The 16,577-nt window shown below is 33.8% G+C and overlaps 2 pseudogenes; one reads left to right on the forward strand and one right to left on the reverse strand.

Moving 5' to 3' along the window:
* Nucleotides 1–1,634: 1,634 nt before the first annotated feature.
* On the forward strand, nucleotides 1,635–1,753 carry LOC118600471 (annotated as a pseudogene).
* A 13,391-nt stretch (nucleotides 1,754–15,144) lies between these two features.
* LOC118601008 lies at nucleotides 15,145–15,263 on the reverse strand (annotated as a pseudogene).
* Nucleotides 15,264–16,577: the final 1,314 nt, after the last annotated feature.

The following is a 16,577-nucleotide window of genomic DNA, read 5'->3' on the forward strand; positions in this document are numbered from 1 at the left end:
ATAAACAGTTGTTTCCAATTGTCTAGGGTAATTTTTCTAAGTTTGCACATTACTGAGCAAAAACTCATTTTTCTGGGCTGTAGCTGCAACATTTATGTTCTTCTTTCCCTATGTTATGTTATCTTAAAACTACAGTTAATTCCCTCAGCTGATCCTTCTCCTTCTCCTCTATTAAAAACAATTATAACAACATTTAACCTTAATTGCTCTTAGCCAATTTCTGCTGATAATATATATTTATTTCTTTTCCTTTGGTTATATAGAGCATGCTGTAAAACAGGATGTAGAATGCTCCTTCAGATTTGGTCCTTTATTTTTGTCTCATTTCTATTTTTTATTAAATTTTGTTAATACTTTAATGGATACACATACTGTCACATGATATCAGGAGCCTAAAACAATGAAAGTGCAATGTTAAAAAAGACTGACTTCCCTCCAAGAAAATAATAATAATTAGTAAATCATAAATAAAACTGTGCACAACATTTAACAAGGAGAAACAACATCTTAAAGTAAATTTGGACTATGGAAGAGAGGTCCTTGTTTAAATGGACAAAGGTAATACAAGAAGATATTTATTGAGTGCTTTTAGGGATGTTAACTCAATTTATTCTAATAATAACCTTTTAAGGAATGTACCATTATTGCCTTATTATATAAATGAGGAATCGGACTCTTGGAGGTGTAACATAAACTGTCCAAAGTTACACAGTTGTTTATTATCGGAGTTGACATTTTCACTCAGACAGTCCAATTCTAGTGTTTTTTTTTTTTTTTTAAATAATATACTGCAAAATCGAAGGCAGGGGGGGTAAAGACACACATCCCATTAAACAGAAGGCTAAGGAGCAATCAGAGCATTCACTAACCTAAGTTCTCATTTGTAATAGAGGAAAAAAAATCAATAGATATTGCTTTATTATCTAGTTTCTCACTTCCCCCAAAGATTAAGTTTCACAAAACAAGATATAACACCTAGTTTAACTTTATCTCTAGTATCTGGCAGAGTTTGGAACATAATAAATACTCAATACATACATATCAATCAATGAATGAATAAATTGGATAAAAGAGAAATAACTAGTGTAAAATTCTGAAGTTTTCTTTTGCCTCCCATTCTTATACTTTTGTGTATAACACTCCCCTGGTTTTATCAGAAGTATAGGTTGTCTCAAGAACAATTTTGATTATAAGCATGAGTGCCAAAAGAAGCCAATGTTCATCTTACAACTTCCAAATGAGGCCCCTAAAGCCCCAAACTGAAATGAGAGCCTTGAAAGAAAAGTATTTTTTGAGGCTCAAAAAATATAAAAGAAAGTTAAGATATACAGAGGGTAGAATGAAGAGTTTCAATACATGTGTAATCAGAATACCAACCTGAAATAATGAGAATGAGAATGAGAATGAGAATGAGAGGGGGGGGGGAGGGAGAGAGAGAGAGAGAGAGAGAGAGAGAGAGAGAGAGAGAGAGAGAGAGAGAGAGAGAGAGAAAGGAAGGGAAAGAGGGAGGGAGGGAGAAAGAAAAGAAGAAGGAAGGAAGAGGAAGGAAGGAAGGAAGGAAGGAAGGAAGGAAGGAAATACTCAAAAAGAGAATGGCTGAGATGTTTCCTATATGGATCAGAAACACCAATACCGTCTACAGCCATGCAACCCTGAACATGCCCGATCTCATCTGATCTCAGAAGCTAAGCAGGGTTGGGCCTGGTTAGTACTTGGATGGGAGACCACCTAGGAAGAGCAGGTGCTGTAGGCATTTAAAAAAAGAAAAAAAGAAACACCAATATCACATTCAAGAAGTCCAAAAATTCCCATGTATGATAAACTAAATTTAAAAAATCCCCACTTAGATACATAATAGAAAAAATGAAGAACATCAAACACAGATGGGAAAACACTATAAGCAGCCAATGTGAAAATATCAGTTATCTCTAAAAGAAAATTATTGATAGCTGGTATCTCCACAGCATTATTGGAAGCCAGAAAAAGAAATGGAATGATATTTTCAATATGCTAAGAGAAAATAACTGTCGAGTTAGAATCCTAAAGTCACTAAACTAATTTTCAACAATAAGGCCAAAATTGAATTTTTTTTTTTTCTATCAAGAGACATACAGAATATCCTTTGGGTAAAGTAAAATTTATACTGTAAATATAGTATGGCAAAATGGTAAACATGTGGATCAATCTAAACACACCGGAACAGTACAAAATCACAATTTGGGGTCCTTAATGTCAATTAGAAGCTTCAACATCATGTTTTTAATAGATTTGATCTCATTGTAGGTATATTAGTTTCCTATTGCTGCTGTTATAAATTACCACAGACTTAATGGCTGAAACAACACAACTTGACTATATTTCAGTTCTACTGGTCTCAGGACACAATCAGAGTGTGGGCAAGGCTGCGTTCCTACTGGAAGTTCTAGGGCAGCTCTAGAAAACAATTCATTTCCTTGCTTCTTCTAGCTAGAAGTCGCTTTCTAGAGGTCTGGAAGCTGCAGGCCTTTTTTGGCTTGTAGCTGCATTTCTGTCTTCAAAACCAGCAAGTTTGAGGGTGAGTCTTCCTCCTGCCATCTCTCTGGTTCTCCCTCTTCTCTCTCCTTTCCTCTTCCACTTACAAGGACTCTTGTGATTATTGGGCTCATCCAGATAATCCAGAATAATCTTCCCATCTCAAGGTTAACTGATTAGCAGCCTTAATTCTATCTGTAACCTGAATTCCTCTTTGCCATGTAACATACTTTATTCATACATTCCAGGGATTAGGATGTGAACATCCTTAAGGGGCCATTATATAGAATTGTTGTATTAAGGTAAATTGCTTTTCAACTACTTTTTAAAATCACAAAAACACTACTAACAAAGTGCCCAATAAATAGGAAGACAAACAGATTGTTCAGCAGTTTTTTTATAAAGGTAAAAATATATTTACTCAATGACCCAACATTCCACTGCTAGGTACTCTCCCAAGAGAAATGAAAACATATGTTCACAGAACAACTTGCACAAGAATATTCATAGCAACCTTATTTATAATAGTCAAAACCTAAAAACAACCCAAATATTCATAAACAGGAATATAGATAAACCAATTATGGTATATTCAGAAGAAAAATTACTCATGTACTCAATATGGATGAATCACAAAAGTCATGTTGAAAGAAGCCTCGTAAATAGACACGAAAGAATTCATATTATACGATTCATTTACATGAAGTCCTAGAACAGGCATAATAATACATGGTAAAAGTTAGAATGCATTGCCCTAGGGGTATGTGGGAAAGTGACAAGAAAGGGCAAGAGGGAACTTTTCAGAGTGTTTTGGTGGTGGTTACACAGGCATATACAATTGTCAAAGCTTATTGAACTTAAGAACAGTACAATTCAAATAATCTATTAAAGCTCCTTCATAACTACCAAGATAGAATGTGAATGACTTCAAACTCCACCTTTTTTGCATTGATGGTTTTAGGTCTGTTGCTGTTAAATTTACTCTGACATCTTCACTCTTGTTAAAATTAGGGTGCCTGTAAAGAGCTCCATTTATTTTTTGAATTTAAACAAAGTAGCCAAACATATATATTGTCCAAATTTAAACATTTTCCCATAAGCATAACTATTTTCATGTTATGCATGTCCTTGCCTCTTTCTCATGGGCAGATGCTTTATGTATTTATTTTTCAAATTTATAATCCACAATGACTGCATTCAAAGCCAGAGGAGAGGAGTGCATTATTGCAGGCTCATTACCTTTTAAAAGGTATGTAGCTCCTCATTAATTAGAATAAAATAAGATCAAATAAAAATAGCCCAATTCATGATAATTTCTGCTCTTGTAATTGATATCATCGAACAAATGAATTGGAGAACAATGAAAATTTCCCATTAGACTCTCTTCGACCTTATTTACATTTAATTTTACCTTATAAAAATTTAAATTCAATCAATTTTTATTTACAGAAAGTATATCTGTAAGAAGCTCACATTAATTAGATATGAAGTACAAAATTCAATTATATAAGGCAGGTCAGGTTAAACTCATTTGTCAAACTTCAAATTATAAGTAACTTTCAGATAGTTTATTGCCATATACTTATATTTAATGTGTCAAATCCTTTGTATAAGTGACTTCTAACAAACTTAATGCTTTAAATCTCACATGTTCTTACTTTTTTATATATATGGAATGCTATCTCACTTATTTTGAACAAAATTAAGGGTGACATGCCAGTTTCAATAATCTCTCCACTAATTGTAAAAATAGTACCTTTCCAAATAAAATATTTCCAAAAAAATCTTTTTTCCAACTTTAACTTATTTTCCATTTTTCTGAAAATTTAATATCATTTAGAGCCATATATTTAATTTTTAACTTTGAAATTACTTTAGAAAAAACTATGACTCTGAATTTACCAATAAACTATTTAATAAATACTCATTTTTTTACAGCTCAAATTCATCACCATAAGCATGCACATAATTAAACCATTAAATAGCAAGCATATGTATGCATGTATTGGTAAAACAGATGTTTTCTTGCTTCAGGTCCATGACAACATTCAAAAAAATGTGGTCTTAAAATGATGTATACTTGTGTGTGTCTTTACTATCCTTCCACATAAAACAAACTTTGTATAAGGAAGAGTTCAATGATGTTTGTTGAACTGAGCTGAATTGATTTACTACCCATGCAAAAATATATTTTTGATAATACTGAATTTAAAAACATTAAAAAGCCATGTTCAAATAGAGGGATTACTTATATACCAGAAAAAGGATAATAAGTCCCTCAGAGAAATATAAATTCACAAGTCTATTTTCTTTGCTGCCCAGTATGGTGTTTTCTGCAATCTTTTCTAGATCTGCACAAATCTTGGTCAGTAGACTTAGACTCAACTATTATTAGGAAGGATTCATTTTCTGTCTAGGGAAAACCAGTTTAAATTTGTATACAACAGAAAAGCTTCTCTAGCTGATTCAACTGTTAGTACAATTTCCTCTAGTATTCCAAAAGGTTTCAAAAAATTATCTCATGGACACTGTATATTCTACTTTGTTTATTAAATTTCTTCTAAGTCATACTTAACTCCCTTCTATCATTGTGAACAATATTTACTTAATTGTATTGCATTTATAAATAAATCCAGTTGACTTAGTTCTTATCTCTCCTAGAATCCCTCTAGTTAGCCTGTCAATACTAGCTAAAATAGTTGTAATTAAGCCTATCGTTCATGGACACACTGCCTTGGCTTAATGTTCGCATGCAAAAACACTCTCTTCTAAGTGAACCCAGACCTTTATAAGGTACAGCTCACTAGGGTTCCTTGACTTAATTAAGAGTAAAGCATCAGGATTACCTTGAGATCCTCTCTGATCAATTCTCCTTGATTCCCCATTAATCTACTGTAGATTCTACCATTGCTAATGAGAAGGTGCTTGGGGCACTTTGAACTGAAGCAAATGCTGAGGCCCCAAAATTCCTTCAGCAAGAAAATATTGCAACCTCGATGACCATACTCTTTCTTGTGCTCAGTGTCCGAAGTTGGACACAACGTACCTCTATAACCCTGTCCACATTTAACTGAACCTATAAACAGTTATTTCATATATGACCAGATGCTGACCGATGAAAAAGTAAACATAGAAGCCAAGAAATAAAGAGAAAAATCTTATCTCCCAAGTATGTGTGTACATGTGCATGTGTTTCCTTTCAGGCCAATTAAACTGTTTATCAGAGATAATAGACAGTTTAAAACATGATAACTTCATGTATTCAGTAATCATGTGTTTTGTTCAGCGATCACTTAGTATCCATTGTGAGTATCCCTGCAATAGGCACTATAAGGAATACAAAATATAGCAACAAAGTTGTAAAATGAGTCCACCACTGACTAGTCGATTTAGTCTCTGAAAAAGTAGCATATTTGCCTCTCGATTGACTGTGGCATTGGAGATGAAAGTGGAGGCATGTTGCCTGTCCTTGAGTAACTCACTTTCTTGTTGTGGGGAGTCACTGATCAGTAAATTACCACAGATTACAACATGGGATAAGAGCAATGATTGGAAGGGATTACTTTCCAGTGACTTTGATGAGTTGTAGTTCTACTCATATGTTACCATTAACTTCTTTCTACTGTCAGGTCCCCAAGTAGAATATCTAAGTATAGAGTTTTACAGCATACCATCAGTACTCCTTTTCAGTTTTTATTCTTATTATGAATCTCCTTGTTCTGATTGATGGTTTTTCAATTTTAAAATGGTGAGTTTGTTCATCTGTCTTCCTAAGAGGTTAGTCTCCTTTGCTGCTGGGTCTTCTTCCTGCATCTGCAAGAGGAAACTTTGTCTGCTTCATGGGTACTCACATTACTTAATCTCAAAGTGACTTCTATTTTCTTGCTTTAACCATGACATGTGGACAAAATTCTTGTTTTTCATCTAGATCAAATTCTTAGGTTTTAATTTTTCCCTACTTTCAAGGGTAACAGAAGGACCTGCTTGAGGCTCTGTAATTTTGGGCTACTCTCAACTGATGTCACACAGCCTGGATGAAGTCATACAAAATGTGAAGATCTGGGGAGGTTAACTTTAACTGAAAGCATAGAGGGACCATCTTCAGGCCAAAAGCTTTCATGTCAAATGTAAACTCAACTTGTAAAGACCACAGTGTCGAAACAAATATCCAGAAGTGACACATAAGATCAAAGAAATAAAGGTAGAAAAAAAGAAAAGTGGCTCTTTGGCTTCAATTGTTGGTATATGAAGTTAGTTGACTGGTGCCAGCTATGTGGGTCTAGGTCAACATCAGTTCTAGGTATTCTCTCTCCTTTTATGCTCTAAAAATATTCATACTTTATCTTTTATGACTTCAAGCCACATCCTAATTTGAGAGAGATAACTGAAAGAATCTCCCATTTCTCTACACACGTGATAAAGAAATTAAATGCCTTCTCAGCATCATAATCTCACTGTGGCACTGGAGAGAATGTTAGATGATGTCCTGTCTTGCAACCCCTAATGATTTAATCATGCTGTCATTTATGATGATAAATTTTTGTGGAGCCCTGCTACCCTAGGTAAGCCCAATGTTTGAAGCAACAATATTACATTTTACCACATCCAGTTAGTCCATGGTTTAGTATTTCTTTCCACTTTTACAGGTCTCTTTTTTTAACACAAATATTGCAAGTCATTCAGGACCATAAGTTCAACTTTTAAACTGACTCTTCACCTATAGTATGCTCTCTAACTCTCCCTAGTAATTACTTAGTTTCCCCTTTAGAGAGACGACCTGTTTCTAATCATTTGAAAGTGATTTTTTTAAAGACTATATTTAAGAAGAAAGCATAAGTTCAGCAATGGGAAATTAAATGTACGAGAGGTATAGAAAGGCGGACCTTCCCATCTGTGGTTCCATTCTGGATAGTACCTCTATGGTTGGAAAAGATAATTGACAGAATCATCTTTAGTTTGTCACTTTGAGTATCCATCATCAAAGGCTGAATTTTGCTAATACTAGATCATCTGTCAAAAAATTCTTATAAGCTCAGAAATTATTTATTAAGTGCTATTGTTTGTACCACACTGAGTTAGGTATGTAATTAAAATGTGTAAACAAGTATAAGACACAATTCTATCCTTCAAGTTTTACATGTTTTTGTAAAAAAAAAACCTTCAGAAACAAATAGAAAAAATGACCAGACTGTACAAACATACTAGGTTGTGTAGTGTAAATAAGTGCTACATGATTTAGAAGAAAGTTTACTGAAGTTTACTGAAGAAATCATAGTAGATGACCTGGAGAAACTCTGTCATAATTAATTTTAAAGAGTAGGTCCAATAACAAAAACTGTAGCAAAGGAAAGCAGCATTCTAGATAGAGCATTATCAAAAGGTTGGCAGGGTGTTCTGTTTATTTTAAATCTCTAAACTAATATTATTTTGAATAAATTTTTTAAACAACCTGAAAGCAATGTGTCCCTCTGTCCTTTGAGGATATATGAAATGCTTATTTTCCTCCTTTTTCTTCTCCAAACAGAGCTACACAGAAGCGGAAGCCCAGATAACCCATGCATAAGTGAACCAAAAACATATAAACAGAATGTTCTAAATCATAAAGTAATCAAAGTAGAAATGCTAGGAGAATGTCTGGAACAGTCTACAGAAACACCCCTAGCCCCATTCACTGTTTGATGGCGTTAATAATGGAAACCCTCTAGAGTAGTCACAGGCAGCTAAGAGGGTGTAAGAGAAGTAAAATCTTAGGTTCTTCCCTCATTTTTTTTGTTATTTATATTATTTGTTTAAAACAGCAAATAAAGCAACATCTTTAAACAATTATAGAAAAATAAGATGGTTCTGAAATGTATAAATGAACTCAATTATGAGGAAATTACCATTCTGACACTGGTGTGAGATAGAGGAAGAACTATTTTAGAAGATGAAAGACCTATGCCAACAAGAAAAGAGATAGTAAAACAAAACCAGGGCTGAGACTACTCTTGGCTGAACAATTAATCAGTATTCGGAGATGAATAACTGGAGTTCAACTCCAAAACAAAAATGTATTTATAACTTTGTTGTTTTATAAGTTAGATTCCATTAATTTTATTTTATAAATTATACTTATAATTAGATTTCACAATTATATTGGATAATTAGAATATAATTCATTCAGGGTATTAACCTATTCTTTTTTATTTAAGGTATACAATTGATGTTTGATACCTTTATATCATATATATTATGAAATGATCACCGCAATCAAGCTAATTAGTATATCCATCACCTCATATAATTACAATATTCTTTTTTGGGGGTGGATCCTTGGTGAGAATATTTAAGATCTATTTCCTAGCAAATTTCAAGTATACAATACAGTACTGCTAAATATGTGTATGTATGTGTGTACAAACACACACACACACACACACACACACACACACACACACACACACACACATACATATCTCCAGAAATTTCACATCTTGAATAACTGAAACTTTCTATCCTTTGACCAATATTACTTCATGTCACTCTGCCTCTGGCCTCTAGCAACCACTATTCTACTCTCTGCTTCTATGAGCTTGATTATTATAGATTCCACATGTAAATGAGAACATGCAGTATTTGTCTTTCTGTGTTTGGCTTATTTCACTTAGCATAATGCCCTCCAGGAACAACCAAATTGTCACAAATGTCGATTTCCTTTTTTATAGTTGAATAGAACTGTATTTTGTGTATATGTAAGTATACCTATATAGGTATAGAGATCTCAGATTTTCTTTATCCACTCATCTGTTGATGAACATTTAGATTGTTTCCATATCCTTTGGATATATACCCACAAGTGGAATTATTGCATTATAAGGTAGTTCTATTTTTGAGGGATCTCCATACTGTTTTACACAATGTCAGTACCAATGTACATTTCCACTGACATTGCATACAGATTCCCATTTCTCCATATCCTTGTCAACACTTGTTATCCCTGATGATTGAACACATTTTTATGTGCATGTTGGCCATTTGTATATCTCCTTTGGAAAAATATCTTTGTATGTCCTTTGCCCATTTTTTAATTGAATTATTCATTTTTTGCTATTGAGTTATATAATTTCTTTATATATTTTGGATATTGACCTCTTATGAGATAAACAGTTTGTAAACTTTTTTTCTCATTCCATATGTTGTCTTTTCATTCTGTTGATTGTTTCCATTTCTGTGTAGAAACTTTTTAGTTCGATGTAATCACATTTGTCTATTTTTGTTATTGTTACTCGTGCTTTTGATGTCGTAACCAAAAATCATTGCCAAGACCAGTATCAAGAAGCATTTTCTGTGTATTGTCTTTTAGTAGTTTTATGGCTTCAGGTCTTACATCTAAGTGTTTAATCCATTTTGAGTCACCTTTTATATATGATATAAGGGTCTAATTTCATTCTTTTGCATGTAGGTATCCAGTTTTTGTAACACCATTTATTGAGGAGATACTCATTTTGTGTCCTTGGCATCCTTGTCAAAGATCAATTGACTTTAAATGCATAAATTTATTTTCTTCAAAAGTTTTTATGAAATTCTTTAAAAATTACTATTAAAGAAAAGTGCTTAAAAATGGAACCCATCCAACAATTCCTGAAAGTATTTCAGGACTAATACTGAACAGAAAGGTTATTTAAAAACTTTCAGAGAATTATACCTAAACAAGGCTCATTAATTGTAGTTGTCACATATTATCTAAATTATGTTTCTAAAAAATATCCAAAACACTATTTCTCACTTTTTCATTTTTTAAAACTGTGTTGGATAAAACCTGCAAAACTTAAATGCTACTGCTTTTCTTAGAAAGATTCTAGTGACAAAAGCACTACCTACCTCAAAAGAGTCCCTTTTTATGATTTTTTTTCTACGATTTTTTAATTCCTGGAGGATTTACATGCTCCATACAGTCACTGATAATTCTGGGTGCTAAAAACCTTTTTAAATGTGACTGAAGTTGAAAACAGAAGTTTTGTTTTTACATTGTGATTCTAACTGATATCTTTGAAATCAATATATTTAATTCTTTCTTCTCTACTATTTTTTCTATTATTAATTATCAAGCATCATTTAAAAGTATAGCAGAAGAGCAGTGAGGAATATTTTCATACTTTAAATTCCTCAGTTTAAAAAATTGATAATTCCTGAGTAGATCTTTTGAAAATTAACCAATTCCATTTAATATATAAATTCAACAGCTAAACTAGATCAATGAATTTATATCCATGGTAGCTAATTTTGCCTGAAAATTTCTTTTAAAAATCATATGTCTGACCATTTGAATTTTTTTTTTTTTTTACTCACAGGACCAGTAATCTTTGCAGGGGGAAAAAAAAAAATGACTCATGAAATTTAATGGCAGGTCATCAGAAATTTACCCATTTTCCTAAGTGAAAGGCCACAGGCATCCAATCTAAATTTTTACTTGTGGAGAAAAAATAGGGAAAAAAATTAATAACATCTTTATTTTAAGCAGTCTAATTGATGTACTACTTTGAGTAAATGAGGATTCTTTACAATTTTACCATTCTTATTCACTTACCCCTCATACGTTAAATGGTTATTGAATGCTGACTGTGAATAAAACATCATAAATATGTGCGTGTTTTATAACCCTCAGAATAACAGTTCACAGCAGTGAGTTAGGTTGTAAATGTATTTGTTTTTAATATGGAATTCTATTTATTATTCACCTTGTGAAACAAACAAACAAAAATTTACCCTGCTGAGCATTACAAGTAAATACTTCCTTAGTTTTAGACATCTAAATTCTGAGAGGCTATGCAGAAAATAAAGAAATGTATAGCTTCTCTTCATTAAATACTCTATAAAAATGTGTATATCTTGATAGAGAGATGAGAGCTAGAGTGATGGTATTCAACACATTTTCCTGTGTGTTTTAAATTGCAACACAAGGGAAATAAATATTGCACACGATTCTTTGGGGAAAAAAAGATAAGGGGACTTGATTCCATAATACAGCACTTTTCTTGAAGCTAAATTTAAAAGACCTAACATAGACAAAAAGGGAGAGATGTGTAGGGAATACAAACGAGGCAAAACCTGGTTTTATAAAATGACATTTAAGAGAGAAGGTGTAGTGCCATGGCCACAGATTCAAGCTAAGGAGCGTCTATGCACATATCTGACTTTCTTATTTTCCAAGAGATAGGGTTACATGCCAGAGAGCTGACAATAGAAGTGTTTGGAAATTCAGTGCTTTTATCTTGAAAATAACATCTAAGAGAAATGGAAGGGCTGCATTTTTTTATCTGCACAAAAGGAAATTCAAAAGATTTTTATCCTCTTGGTGATATTGCCATAGATTTTAATTAAACATTTCTTTCCCTATCCCCAAACTCATCCTTTAAATTTGTAAGAATGCTTTAGGAAAGAATGAGAGTCTGAAAGTCCACAGGACAGGTGATGATTTTAAAGCTCCTCTGACTCTTATCCATGAAGTGTTAAAAATCAAAATCTGGACAGGGAGTCTAATCTATATAAAACTCATAATGTTCACTGAAAGAAAAGGAGGAAATCCAAAGTCAACCATGATTGGCATCAGTATCACCATATCTCAAAGAATAAGATCACATTACATATCATCTTTTCTGTCCAATACGGCCTAAGAACTTTAGGTTAGTTCTGCTATGAGATCTTAAAAACAAGTATCACTTGGCTAAAACATCGGTAGCTCACTAAAACCAGTTACGTAGTCTCAATGATAGAGAGAGCCCACCAGCCATTTGGAGCATCCCAGTCTTTTGTCCACATCTGAGGTCTTTGAAAAGATTCAATCTTGAAAGGGTCAATTTGCTCACAAGTGTATTTCTCTCCACTTAGACAACAGTTTGTAAATGAGCGTTTAAAGATTTAGATGAAGAGAGGACTCTCCTACTATTTTCTTTTACTTCAATTCTGGTCATGGTTCTGCCATAGAAGTGCTTCATCCAGACACCTCTGTGACTGAGACTTTTGGAGAACGGATATAGCAAGAGAGTCAAGCTGAGATTTAGTTAAGAAGGTGAACGTATATGTGTGTCTTTTAGGGGTACTGGTTGAGATGCTCTTTTTAGCACAGTTATCTAATAAATCTGATTAATAAAAACTGTTTATTAGAATCAGTGTTTCAGTGCATGACATTTGTAGCCCCACCTGTTAAAATTGTGTTATAAATTTTAATGTGAACTTCCTCTTGGCTAAAGTAATAAAGGAAAGTACATGATTACAAGATTCATTTTGAACATAAGGAAATAATGTATCATTTCTTGGAATAAATACATTTATTCTGTTACTTTTTCAGGGCTTGTTTGATTATGGAATGTTGCTAAGTTTCCTGTCTGCTCACATGACAAGGTATAAACCTAATGTTGCCCCAGTTTTAAAATGTTTTGCCATGTAAGCCATGATGACTAGCAGGTATCCAGTTCTAAGGAAAATGTTTATCCCCAGATGTGCCCATCCCTAATTATAGAATCAGGAAGGGCAGATACTCTGATTGATGACAAACTCTTGAAGTTACATTGACAAGCTTCTCTCCTAAGAGCGGGTCATCACTATTTCACCTATTGAGTTTTTAGGGTGCAATAAACTAAGAATCTATTAATTCCACTTATTAATCTTCGTTGATATATTTAAGCCATTTACAGTGTTGGGATTCTTTACTAGAAAATACTTCTCTCCATGGCAAACATGGCAATGGAAGGGCAAATGTAGGCTTTCTTTGCAGTGACTCTCCAGGTTCTCGATCAGCAGCTGAACAAAGAGCATATTGTTTTAGATATTTAGAGGTAGAAGCAGTCTCTGCACAGTGTGGAAATGCAGGAAGAAATGAATCCCATCAATATTTTTCACAAAAGAAACAAAATTTAGAATCTCACATGAGCTTTCCGTAAAGCGATTACACTTGAGCGCTAGGTAATATCGCCAGCACAGCACTTTTTGATGGTTTATGGGAATTCTCTACAATCTTAAATTCTTTCAACTTAAATTGCACTTCAAAGTTTCATTCACACTCAGTAAAAATGATATAGTTAGATTTTCAACAGGGAATGAATTATTCATTAAAGCAGATAATGGTATTAGGGCTCAACCAAGAAACTAACATTAGCATAAAATTTCCCTGTGCCGCATTAATTGTTAAAATTAAAAATATACAACACAAAAAGATATTAAGTCAAATATCTTTTTTGTTAAAGTAAACTAAGGTCTTTTATGGTATTCTTTCTATCAGATTTTTAATCATGTCATCTGGGGGTTTATAAACCATTTGGTATTACTTATTAATGATATTAGTGTAAGAAACACACTTCTATGTAGGTTTAATGATAGTTTAAGCTGATGGCTTTTTTTTTTTTAACTTTAGTCTTATGCAATTTCCACAAATGGATTATTTGCAGAAACAATAACCTGTGCATCTGTGCATCATTTTATGTTGTCCCAGAAAGATATTGATTTGTAAGTGGTGGCTTACAAATGCCCTGATTAAATTTTATAAGACAAATGATACCAAATAGTAGTTTACTCAATAAATGTATCCTGACTGAAGCATATGAGATGCATCATTGATTCAAACATCATGATATAATACTTAATATGTCAGAAAAAAAAAAACATTAGACTGTGCGAGGAAGAAAGAGGTAAATATGCCATTATTTATGTCCTTAAGAAAATCAGTATTTGAGGAAGAAGACTATAAAAGGGAAAGAAAATTTCAGGGGAAGAATCTGCTTTTAGCTTACTGAGCTATTGGTAAGCTTTAGTGAGAGAGAGAAGACGGGTGAGAAGGCACACGTGTGCGTGAGCAGGCCCTCAGAGAGAGCTCCCAAGATGAGAGCCACGGTCTTTTTATAACAATATTGAAAGCAACATTCTATCACTACTACATATTTATGTTTGTGAGAGGTGAATCAATTAGTCTAACCCTTACTCTCAGGAAGGAGATTACACACAGGTGAGAATGCTAGGAGATAGAGATTATTGGAGGGCATTTTAGAGGTTGCCAACCCCAGGACTGTATATTGCATTAGCCCTCGCAAGCGAGAGAGTATAACTGTGTCGAATTTCCCCAAACACCAATAGAAAATAAACAAAAGTTAAATGCATGTGACACAATAAGCATAAAAAAGAACAAAAAGCTATAGTTCGTGAAGTCTTTGGGAAACTTCCATTTCGACTAGCTATTTCATTTTAACCCAAGAGAAAGTGTTTTTAACCACTGAAGGAATGTGGTTCATCTTTGTGAACAAATATAATTGCCAGATTATTTTAATTTTGCAAAGCAAAGAGGAAGAAGAGAGGTTGAGGTGATAGTTCTAAACTGTTGGGTTATCAGTCCATGTTCTGAAGATTTACTTTCCACTTCGAGATTCTGGAGTTGTTTTTATTATGGAAAATTGCTTTTCCTTATAATAGAGCTTTAACAAAATAGAAAGAGGCAAATTTGGATTTAAGAAACTTAACACTTAAATCTGACTCTGCCTCTTATCAGCTGGGTGACCTTGGACTATTCACTTGCCTTTTCTTTTTTTTCAGGCGAGGCAACCCTCTGTAGACCTTACAGACTGCAAGGACCTTGTCAGTTTACAATCCCTTATTTTTTATTTTTTACTCCTACAATACCTGGTCTTCCTAGGTGGCCTCCCATCCAAGTACTAACCAGGCCCGTCCCTGCTTAGCTTTCGAGATCAGATGGGATCGGGCTTGTTCAGGGTGGCATGGCCATAGATCACTTGCCTTTTTTGTATCCAGTTTCTCAAGTGTGAAATAGATGAAATAATACAAAATGATTAAATGCTATAACAGTTTTATGTGCCAAAAGCTATTTGATCTCAGAAGAGATGAAGATATTGATCACTAATGAAGATGGTAAGATAAGTGTAGGGCTTGAGAAGAGTCAAAATGGTTGAGCCCAGGTGCTGTGGAAAGGAAGTATAGAGCCAACTACATATAGGAGAGCATGAATGATGCCCCCGTTAAAGCTGAGTAATATGAATTTGTTGTGGAGCCAAAGAGAACCACTCCCTCGTGGTATTTGGCAGCTTGTTCAACAGACTAGAAGCAAGAATACTGACTATAAGTGGTGAGGTTTGCCTCAAGTCAAGATTGGCAAGAAAGGTGCACCTGGAGATCAAGGAAGCATGGCAATCTAGGGTGTTAATGACTGGAAAAAAGGTAGTCGGTGAGGAAGACCTTTCCAATTGTTACATTTTGAATAGACAGCTTTCCAAAGCTACTTGGAGACACTACTCGTGGAGGCCTCTTGTCAAAAAAACATGGTCTGTGTGCCAAGACATCTGCTCTCTGTTCCCATTTATGGCACTAGCACATGGCAAATCACTTCAATTATACTGATATAGACAATCTAAGTAGCTGAAAAAGCACTTGGCCAGCCACAGGCAAAATTGGTAATCTTATCTTTAATGTATCATACATCCCTCCTTTGAGCTCTTCACTGTTTCGATTCAGGCCCTCGTGCCTTTGGCCCACACATAGGGCTCTAACAAGTCTCAGGCTGACCCTTTTACCTTGCCCAGGAAAAACATATCTGATTACAAAAAACAAAGTAGGGCCTTCAAGTTGGAAGTTCAATACCTTTCACATGTATCACGTTTGCCTACAAATACAAAGTTTTATTATAAGGATTTTTTTTTAAAAAAAAGATCTGCTAAAGGAATACTGAATCTCTAATGGTGGGGCTCCAGTCTAAGTCTGGTAGCTTGTTTTAGGTAGAAGAAACTTCAGTTCTTATTGTAAACCTGTCCATGATCACTATCAGCTCAACAAAAGTTTTAAAGTTGAAGCCCTTACTTATTTTCAATGTCTCCTTTCTCTTTCTCAATGGATGTAAGTCAGGACTGGAACAATTTTATTCATTAGTCATAAAAGACGTAGTGTTTCAGGAATATAGGCCTAGAAAATGTTTGAAGTTCTAGAAAAATATTTTGTTTACATAAGAAGAAACATAAACTCCAAATTAAAGTTAATTTAACTCCGTGTCTTCCAAATGTAACATTATTACAACTTCATTAATTATTAATTCC

Source organism: Rousettus aegyptiacus, unplaced genomic scaffold (genome assembly GCF_014176215.1).
Source record: "Rousettus aegyptiacus isolate mRouAeg1 unplaced genomic scaffold, mRouAeg1.p scaffold_m13_p_3, whole genome shotgun sequence".
Classification (NCBI taxonomy): domain Eukaryota; kingdom Metazoa; phylum Chordata; class Mammalia; order Chiroptera; family Pteropodidae; genus Rousettus; species Rousettus aegyptiacus.